Source organism: Tachysurus fulvidraco, unplaced genomic scaffold (genome assembly GCF_022655615.1).
Source record: "Tachysurus fulvidraco isolate hzauxx_2018 unplaced genomic scaffold, HZAU_PFXX_2.0 HiC_scaffold_43_np12, whole genome shotgun sequence".
NCBI classification, from domain to species: Eukaryota; Metazoa; Chordata; class Actinopteri; order Siluriformes; family Bagridae; genus Tachysurus; species Tachysurus fulvidraco.
The window spans coordinates 1-11686 of NW_025927059.1; the positions used below are offsets into that span (position 1 = coordinate 1).

An 11686-nucleotide genomic window follows, 5' to 3' on the forward strand; every position below is an offset into this window, starting at 1 on the left:
ACTAAACACCTGGGCCTTCTTCGGTCTGCACAACAAGTTTATGAGCACCACATGCCCATTTATGGATTTTCCTCCCCTTATTTTTCAGGGCCTAGGTCTGTGGACCACTGTTTTTTTTTCATTCTACATAACATGTTATTGCTATGGCCCAAGGTCTGAGAACCATGGTGTTCTTCATTTTCCATAACAATTTATGAGCTAAGGTCTGGAAACAATGGTCTTTTCCCTTCTACATAACAAGTTGTTATTACAAATGTGCTCAGACTGACTAGCCCTGACAGCCCCGAATCTGGTTGCAATAAACATCTTTGGCCTACAACATCACCTACATATGTCTTATGACAGCAATTGTAATATTTTGCAAGGCCTAATACTTTACTTTGGTTATAGTATTGTAAGGAATAATATTTTAATTATTTCTACTAAGATTTTTTCCAACATAGCAGTATATTAGCACAATGCTACATGATACAGATTTACTGTGTGTGATGAATGATTGTTGTCTAGTTTTCCTCTTTTTTATTAAGACACACATCAGCTGTGTTTTAACCAGAGTAACAGTTACTTTCCACATTTTCACATGGAACAATTCACATTTGTAATCATGCATAAAATCTTCACACTGTTTTATTTACTTTCACAGGCTGAACAGACACGTGAGTATAAACCCCTTTTCTGTGCTAGTGATGTCTTGATGCTGCATGAATAATATATTTATTGTTCAGATGAAATAGATTAGACTGTGCTGTGTGTTCAGAGTGCAATAGCACATAGATATCTGAGCATCATGAAGCATAGTGTAGTGAACACAACAGACTGTGATCTCTAACAGAACATTCATCATGCTGGTGTCTAGTTTGTCATTTAGTGTTGTACAGACACACAAATCTGACCTACACACTGATACTGAGAGAGAAAAAGCTGAAGGTTTTATGACCAACAATCATTAGTTGTCAGCGACGCAGGGATAAAAACAAGCCCAAATAAACACCCAAATAGCGTAAAATAAACAGGATTTATTAATTAAAAACATAAAACAAGGACGCAGACGATACCAAACTAGATACAAGACACCAACAGACTACATGAGACGACAAATGACAAACATCAGAGGATTCCGTGCTGCTCAAGGCAACGTGGCTCAACTAAATACTAACAGCAATTAACACATGAGGAACAGGAGGACGAGACAAGGGCGGGGCAGACACGTGAACACAGAATATCAACAAAAGCACGTGGCCAAAGTCCGGGCTAGATTCTGACATTAGTGAACACAATCTGATCTACTGAAGCTAATAATGAGAGACTGACTCATTATCAGTTTAAACTGAATCAGAGACATTTTTACATCAGAGAGGAAATTAAATTACATATCAAACACATCCAGTAGAAACTGGTGATTATAGCAAGAAGAACCAAAACCACACAAACTCCAGGTAATATTGGTCTGTTAGTTTGTTCTGTAGATGAATGAGTAAAGAAACTCCAATATTTTCTACACAATGAATAAACACCATGTATAACGATTAAACATAAACCTCAGTGAAAGTCTGTAGAGATCTGAGACACAGAACAAAAATCCACCAGCATGACCTCAGTGTCTTTATCCAATAGACAGATAAACACACAGATAAAGTCCAAGAGCAAAGGAGCAGATTCCAGTTTGTTAAAAAGTAGATGATGGACAGATGAGACAAAGACTAAGCTGTAGCAGAGTAACAGCACATTAACACACACTAACAGTGCACTAACACACACCAACACAGAGTAACACTGCACTAACACACACCAACACATTAGAAACAGCACATCTCATGTCGTCTGTCTCCTGAAATCAGTGCTGTTGACTTGGAGATCCGGTGGTTTAAGGAGACAGACTGTCATGAAGATAGCACCAACGTAGAACAACACACAACACCACAATAACACTGCACCAACACACACTAACACTGCACTAAAACACATTAACACTACTAACACAGACCGACACACCAACACACACTAACACACAGTAACAGATATTTTAAAATAGAAAGTATAAATCAGAGAAGAATCGATATCACACAAACACAGATTAAAATCTCTGACATGAGCTGTGTTTTATGTACATTATATTACATGGCTCAAATTCACATGTCCAGAATACACAAGCTGAATCCCATAAATAAAATAATGTGAAGCCGAAATGCCTCTGACGCCCTCTTGTGGCTGTCTGCAGTACAATTATTAACTCCTCCAGTTCCCTAGTTGATGAATGGAACATGATCCAAACTTTCAGGTACAGCTCCACAGTCATTATGAGCTCAGGTTTATTTCCATTCATAATATATTACATAAACTAATATAAATGATGTGAAACCTCTCTTGTATCGACTGGTTTCTAGTGTAGTTTACATGCTGGGAGTAAAAGTGACATCTGATGTAGTATTTTTTTTGAAAACTGCATCAGTTTCTTGGCAAATTCAGGCTTTGTTAAAAAAAATATTGATCTGTTCACTCTTTATTAAAGACTCGACACTCAGTGTGGACTTTTATTTTCTGTGGTCCATTGGTTTTTAAAGTAGAGCTGAATACAATAAGAAAAGTGAAGAATGATGATCTGTGTGTAGAGACGACAGACTTGGATTTAACACGTCAGGAGTGTTTGTAGTGCGCCATCTAGTGGAATCAACTAACACACAGTGTATTGCAGGAAAAAGGAGTCATTAAAGGCTGGGTCTCCGATGTTTGAAAGCCAATGTTGACATTTGAAATCACCAAAACAAACACGCCCCTAACCCAAATGGGTCCCACCCCTGTATTGATAGCTCCGCCCACACATACATATGTAACCCAGGCAAATAATGGAAAGAAATTTGTCTTTATCATAGCTGAAGGGAAGAACAATACGATTGCAGATAAACAAGCAAGCAAAAATGACACAAGCATAATCATGCAAAGGACGGCATATATTAGTTCTGTGTAACAAAGCAAAACCAATGTTACTCACCTATCGAGACGGAGAAAAGCGCCTCGGCGTCTTAAGTAAAGTTGAATTTCTAGAGTCAATAACTCCTGAGCTAAACTCTGTTACTACACAAAACGCGGTTGTGGCTGCCTCTCTACATTACTACGATAGAAAAGAGGTGTTATTTGTGTAGTAACAGCGTTTAGCTCAGGAGTTATTTACTCAGGAAACTCCAATCTGTGAATATGTGGCCAACTTCCTGCTCCTTCAGTTCTCTCCAGTGCTGGAAAGCTGATCCTATATTAACACGTCCTACTTCTTGCCTTATCGTAAGTCTTTCTTCGCTTTCTTTCTTTGGTTTTATCCTCCATGTCAATGTTAAAACCGCTTTCTTCTAACGTCACACATGCGCACTGAACGCTCTCTCCACCGCATATTGGAAAGCCCAGCTCCTTTCTGCTCATTGGCTACACGTTTGTTTTGATTTTTGTTTATTATCGGCCCAACTCAAAAATCAGAGACCCCACCTTTAATGTGTCTTGAGGACAATTTTGTAAATATTTGACGGATTAAACAGACCAACGGGCCGTAGTTTTCAGTAATATGTCAAATTAAAGAATTAATGTCATTGTCAAAAAATGTCATTGTTTCCAAATTTTCATTTAATAAATCAATACATAAATATACTAGATTTATCCTTAATAGTGCAACTCTTCGGATATTATAAGGAAATGTAATTTAAACAGTGACAGGGTTAGTTATAGTGTATAAGACATAACTTTATTATATCATCTGTCTAACTCTACCTTCTGAAGAATGTCTCTCATTCTGACTGGTTCTGATGTTTCCTAGTGAGTGAAGAGACTCAGGACTCAGCAGCACCAATCAGGAGAAGACACAGTATGGGGGGAAATCGTCCAACAAGTGAGTGATTAATGATTGTTGTATGTTTAAAACATGGACATAAAAAATTCTGAAAAAACATCTAATAGGTAAAAATGAAAAATAAATATCTCTGGATTCTGAGCAGTGTGACGGAAAATCATTTGATATGGATGACATCAATCTTGCCTCCATCAATCACAGTGACACTAACATGATGGACACTAACACACATTAACACATAACAACGGTGCATTAACACACATTAACACACAACAACACATTAACACTGCACTAACACACAACAACTCTGCATTAACAAACAGTAACCCTAATAAAACACACCAACACACATTAACACTGCACTAACACACACCAACACACAGTAACACTGCACTAACACACACCAACACACAGTAACACTGCACTAACACACAACAACACACAGTAACACTGCACTAACACACACCAACACACAGTAACACTGCACTAACACACACCAACACACAGTAACACTGCACTAACACACAGTAACACTGCACTAACACACACCAACACACAGTAACACTGCACTAACACACACCAACATACATTAACACTGCAATAACACACAACAAACAACAGCACATGAAGAGTGCACCAACACACAACAACACATTAACACTACACTAACACACATTAACACTACTAACACACACCAACACACAATAACACTGCACCAACACACACCAACACACATTAACACTGCACCAACACACAGTAACACTGCACTAACACACACCAACACACATTAACACTGCACCAACACACAGTAACACTGCACTAACACACACCAACACACATTAACACTGCACCAACACACAGTAACACTGCACTAACCCACACCAACACACAGTAACACTGCACTAACCCACACCAACACACAGTAACACTGCACTAACACACTCCAACACATTAACACTGCTATAACACACATCAACACAGGCTAACACTGCACTAACACACACCAACACACATTAACACTGCAATAACACACACCAACACAGGCTAACACTGCACTAACACACATTAACACTGCATTAACACACAACAGAACGTGAAGATTGCACCAACACACAACAACACATTAATACTGCACCAACACATACTAACACCGCACTAAAACTGCACACACAACACACATTAACACTGCAATAACACTGCACCAACACTCATTAACACACTAACACACAACACAACTCTACTAACACACATTAACACTACTAACAAAGACACCAACACACATTAACATTACAATAACACACACCAACACACGCTAACACTGCACTGACACACCAACACACACTAACACACATCACCACTCTACTAACACACATTAACACTACTAACACACACCAACACACACTAACACTGCACTAACACACCCACACACACAACACCACTATACTAACACACATTAACACTGCACCAACACTCATTAACACACACCAACAAATTAACACTGCACCAACACACAGTAACACATACAGTACTTACAAATAGAAAGTGGTAATCAGGAAAGAGTTAATATCACACAAACAACACTCACTATTATTATAAACAGATTAAAATCTCTAACATGAGCTGTGTTTTATGTACACACCGTGTATTGCAGGAAAAAGGAGAAATTAATGCGTCCTTAAGACAATTGTAAATATTTGACGGATTAAACAGACCAACGGGCCTTAATTAAACAATTATAGATGTTTTTCAGAATGTCATTGTTTCCAAATTTTCATTTAATAAATCAATACATAAATATACTAGATTTATCCTTAATAGTGCAAACCTTCAGATATTATAAGGAAATGTAATTTAAACAGTGACAGGGGTTAGTTATAGTGTATAAGACAACTTTATTATATCATCTGTCTAACTCTACCTTCTGAAGAATGTCTCTCATTCTGACTGGTTCTGATGTTTCCTAGTGAGTGAAGAGACTCAGGACTCAGCAGCACCAATCAGGAGAAGTAACAGTTTGGGGGGAAATCGTCCAACAAGTGAGTGATTAATTATTGTTGTATGTTTAATGTGAAACTCTACAGTAGTTTAAGGTAAAAGAGATGAATATAAAGAGAGGCAGCAGACAGATTTAAATTTATAATTTGATTACAGTCAAAACATCAACATTGTAAAGCTGATATAAAACATGGACATAAATTCTGAAAAAATATCTAATAGGTAAAAATGAAAAATAAATATCTCTGGATTCTGAGCAGCGTGACAGAAAATCATTTGATATGGATGACATCAATCTTTCCTCCATCAATCACAGTGACACTAACATGATGGACACTAACACACATTAACACACAACGGTGCATTAACACACATCAACACATTAACACTGCACTAACAAACAACAACACTGCATTAACAAACATTAACCCTAATAACACACACCAACACACAGTAACACTGCACTAACACACACCAACACACATTAACACTGCAATAACACACACCAACACACAGTAACACAACAACACATTAACACTGCATTAACACTGCACCAACACAAGCTAATACTGCACTAACACACAACAGCACATGAAGATTGCACCAACACACAGCACCACATTAACACTGCACTAACACACACCAACACACATTAACACTGCAATAACACACACCAACACACAGTAACACAACAACACATTAACACTGCATTAACACTGCACCAACACAAGCTAATACTGCACTAACACACAACAGCACATGAAGATTGCACCAACACACAGCACCACATTAACACTGCACTAACACACACCAACACACATTAACACTGCACCAACACTCATTAACAAACAAAAACACACATTAACAAACAAAACACACATTAACACTGCACCAACACACAGTAACACATTTTAAAATAGAAAGTAGTACTCAGTGAAGAATCAATATCACAAACAACACTCACTATTATTATAAACAGATTAAAATCTCTAACATGAGCTGTGTTTTATGTACACGCAGTTTATTGCAGGAAAAGGAGAAATGAATGTGTCCTTAAGACAATTGTAAATATTTGATGGATTAAACAAACCAACAGGCCTTAGTTTTCAGTAGTATGTCAAATTAAGTAATTATATACGTTTTTCAGAATGTCATTGTTTCAAATTTTTCAATTAAAATATTAATACATAAATATACTGTAATGATCATTAATAGTGCAAATGTAATTTAAACAGTGACAGGGGTTAGTTATAGTGTATAAGACATAACTTTATTATATCATCTGTCTAACTCTACCTTCTGAAGAATGTCTCTCATTCTGACTGGTTCTGATGTTTCCTAGTGAGTGAAGAGACTCAGGACTCAGCAGCACCAATCAGGAGAAGTAACAGTTTGGAGGGAAATCGTCCAACAAGTGAGTGATTAATGATTGCTGTATGGTTAATGTGAAACTCTACAGTAGTTTAAGGTAAAGAGATGAATATAAAGAGAGGCAGCAGACAGATTTAAATTTATAATTTGATTACAGTCAAAACATCAACATTGTAAAGCTGATATAAAACATGGACATAAAAATTCAGAAAAAATATCTAATAGGTAAAAATGAAAAATAAATATCTGGATTCTGAGCAGCGTGACAGAAAATCATTTGATATGGACGACATCAATCTTTCCTCCGTCAATCACACAATCACACATGTTAGTGACACTAACATGATGAGGAATTTGAATATGAGTTATATAAAGGCAGTCGGCCTCCATACTCCATAGAACAGCATCAACACCACAATGCAGTAGGTGATTCTGTATTAAATGATTAATTCTTTTTCATTTTCAGTGGGTGGAGAATAGTCTAGTCCACATTCTCCAGCATCGGTTCCTGTAGCAGAACTAAGGCTGGTGCTGTTGGAGAGGACGGGGTCTGGGAAGAGTGTAACAGGAGACACCATCCTAGGCAGAGAGGAGAGGAACAAGGCTGCTACAGATGCAGCAGCTCAGAATTGCTGATTGACTACCGCACCATCACTGTCTCATCAATGTGTGATTCTGCCAGACATCCACTAGGAATGCTACAATGGTCTTGTTCCCCCCGCTCTGACATAGTTAATGAGTAGCTGCCTTATTCACTACGCGCGTTTGTTGTAATGATGCATTGATCCACCAGGTGGCGCTGTGATCAGTGTAACAATTGCTGGCTTTAACCAATGAAACGTCTCTAAATTAAATGTAAACAAATTGCAGCAGAGAGAGAGAGAGACAGGTTGATCAGACATAGCCTCGCGTTTTATGATATTTGAAATCCTTGCTTGGTCTCTATTGCACTCCCTTGATTTTTCACTTTACACTTTTCTGGGGTGGGTTATTTTAATTATATGAAATAATTACATAATTATGTAAAATAAAAGGTTGTTTTCAATACAATTTTGGAGCAAAGACCTTGTTTGCTGTCACAGAGTAAACACTGGAATTTTTTATTTGTATAAAGAACTGCAAATGACAAATTAATCTCACAGGTTTCTTGTGCAAATACACCATTAAGTGACATACAAGCACCTGACTCGTCTATTGTGTCCAGTCCGATTGCATTAACATACCTATAGATGTAGGAGGTTTGAATCGCAGATGTGTGGTAACACTCATTCCTATGGGGGATGTTGTGAACATCAATGTCAAGACCCAAATGTGCCTAGTAACCATAACAAAGAATGTTGATGTCCCCCACTTCTTTCAGACAGAATAGTCAGTCTGGTTAGAACAGGCTTCTGCTGCTGCAAATCTGAGATTTGTAGTCATAACTAGAACGGTATATTTCCTAAAGAAAATGTGAATGTGCTTGCACGTGGCAAATTCCCCTCATCGTGCTGAGTGTTTTGATATATGACATGTCCATGTTGTGCTAAATTTTTGATTTCGCTTATTTTGGGGGCGGGGCTACACGTGACGTAAGTTCCCCTCATCGTGCTGAGTGTTTTATGTTGTGTAACTGAAAAGAACAAAAAAAATTATATTGTGTAACTGAGATATGGCTTCTTTATATTGCAATATGGTTCGTAAGGTGCACTACATGGTTGCTAGGGTATGGCTGCACAGTTACTCTGGTTATATTTGCAGACTAGTTTCTCACCTGCAACAAAAGAGCACACCTGAAAATCCATTTATCTTTTCCTGAAACAAGCGCCATGAAGATCTTGAACTAAAGCATCAATCAGTGATTTTACTGGGAAAAAAATGTAATCACGTTACAATAAGGATCGTTAGTTCAAATGTAATGTATTAACTAACATTTACTAACCATGAGCAATAAATTATTGTATTTAGTAATCTTTGTTAAAATAAAGTTTATTCTTTGTTCATGTTAGTTCACAGTATATTAAGTAATGTTAACACGGTGTTAATAATGTATTAGTAAATGTTGAAATTAACATGAACAAAATGAATAAATGCTGTAGAAGTGCAGTTCATTATTAGTTCATGTTAAGTAATGTGGTAACTAATGTCAACTAATGAACCTTTATTATAAAGTTTTAGAAGAAAAAAACTGTCCAAGGGTGGATTCGAACACCCGAATCTCTGCATGCTAAACGGATTCGCTATCCACTAGATCAGGGGTCGGCATTCTTAAACACTCAAAGAGCCATTTTGACCCTGTTCCCACAGAAAAAAAACACCAGGAGCCACAAAACCCATTTGACATCTAAAATGAAGATAACACTGCATATATCGTATTTTACCTTTTTGGAAAGTGTAGAAAAAACTGTAGTGTGTTGCATTTGTGAAATCAAGGAACTGCTACCGAATAACGAAATTTTATTTCTGCAAGCAAACAAAAATATTTTGAACAGTTTGAACTACCCTTAAGTAAAAAGACACTGGGTTGAAGGTTACTTTCAAATAAAATGTTCAATGTCTAATTGAGTCCTCTTCGGCTCTCAAGTTTTGAAGACAGGCAAGCGTGGACATCCATCCAAACACCCCCCCCCCCCCCCCCCCCCCCCCCGCAACCCCAATTTTTTTCATTTGTTGTTGGGTTAAGTCTTTCCCGGATATTGCTATTTTCTGATTGGCTATTGTGTAGCCTCTTTTTTGATTGGCTGATAAGTGCCAGACTCGACTAATAACTTCAGGGGAGATGCGCTTGATTCCTGCACGGTTCCAGACAGCGGTGCGGACTGATACATTTTGGGCGCTGCAACTTATTAAATATATGATAAATAGTCAAAAAGTTTTTCTGCGTGAGAAATACGATGTGTGGCGTGAGAAACACGCACCCAAATGCGTGAATATCACTTTCAATGCGTGACACCTGACAGCCCTGCACAAAATTTTAACTTGCCGGCTGCAGCAAACCAAAAATGCGTCTGCTTCTGTGTCGGATTTCACAAGTCGGCAGTTATGACGCATATTTGAGCGAAAAAAATTAAACACGGTTTATTTTAATGTTACAAGAGCATCATAATCTTAGAATTTAGAATTACTTTTTTTTTAAACTAAGTAACTAAAATAAAATAAATTTGAATTAAAATTTTATTTTCCAAATCTACAGGGAGCCGCAGCAGAGGGATGAAAGAGCCACTTGCGGCTCCGGAGCCGCGGGTTGCCGACCCCTGCACTAGGCCATCCAGGAACACGAGAAAGCCTTTGTGGTTTTATGTATTAATTCACTAATGTGAAGAATGGCGCATCTAACAATACCCAAGCTTTATTATATTAAAGTCATTCTTATCATTCTTTGTGATATACGTGTCATATGTTTAAAAAATAATTATGTAATGTGAGGAGACAAAGAAAAAATGGGATTAATTTTAATTAATGGGTGGCTCTTAAGAGCCATTGCTGTTCTTAAAAGGACATTAGTTTAAAGTGAAATAAAAAATTATAAAAACTACACTGATAGTTGAAAACAACAAAAAGTTATACAAATGGCAGAAACAACAACATATGTGACCGCCGTGCTGTACAAGGCACGCCACCAAGAGGTTTAAGCATTAAATACAACGGTTGAATGTTATATTGCTTGAAAGCTTAGACTCTGGGGATTTTATTAAGCCCACACACAAAGCATAATATGATTTATAGCCATCATACTAATTTAATCCAAGTTGATAGTCACCGGAAATAGGCAGCGCTTACCTTTCGTCACTGGGGTAATATTTTCCAAAACAAATGCTTGTAAAAAATCCCCAAGAGTCTAAGGAACTGGAATATGTAAGCCTTTTAATCCAAAACGCTTTAATCCAAAATGCGTTTCTGACCGAAACACACAGCACTTCCGTCCTTTGTTTCGGCTCTCACTTGTCCTAGGAGGCTTAAAAAACTACACTGAGCCGTCAGATTTGTAGTCCAGGGCCTAACGAATCAAACGAAAATCATGAAAATAGGGGGTGATCCCACAATATATATATATATATATATATATATATATATATATATATATATATATATATATATATATATATATGAAATGAAACTGAAGCTCACTGTGAAATATAGTAACAAGCTTTAAAGACCTTTACACAGATTCACTGGTGTCTGCTGCCCTCTTTTGGATGTTAGCACATCTACAGAGAGATTCCCCATTCAAGTCTATGGGGAAAAAAAACACCCCTTTGAGCTTCCATACTGGGAATTCTGGAATTCTGATCGCTTATAAAACCTATAGCACACCTCTCCTCAAGATCATGTAAAACTCCTCATGTTGTTTTACATGATAGTTCTCAGAGGGGCGGTAAGTAAATAACTAGACTTCACACTTATAGTAAAAGCTGATATTTATTAACTTATCACACATATTACATTTTAATCCAGGAATCAAATAGAAACATAAAGATGTTTAGATCATGTTTATGTGAAGGAGTCTGA

General features: G+C 37.3%; 1 long non-coding RNA gene across 2 annotated transcripts; it reads left to right on the plus strand.

Moving 5' to 3' along the window:
- Positions 1-632: 632 nt before the first annotated feature.
- On the plus strand, positions 633-8752 carry LOC113641483. Of its 2 annotated transcripts, XR_007139790.1 has the most exons (5): positions 633-656; positions 3800-3871; positions 5797-5868; positions 7170-7241; positions 7665-8752. It is a non-coding gene; the product is annotated as an uncharacterized LOC113641483 (long non-coding RNA). The 2 variants fall into 2 exon arrangements; XR_007139789.1 differs by lacking the exon at positions 633-656 and having other exon boundaries at positions 3387-3871.
- The last annotated feature ends 2934 nt before the right edge of the window (positions 8753-11686 follow it).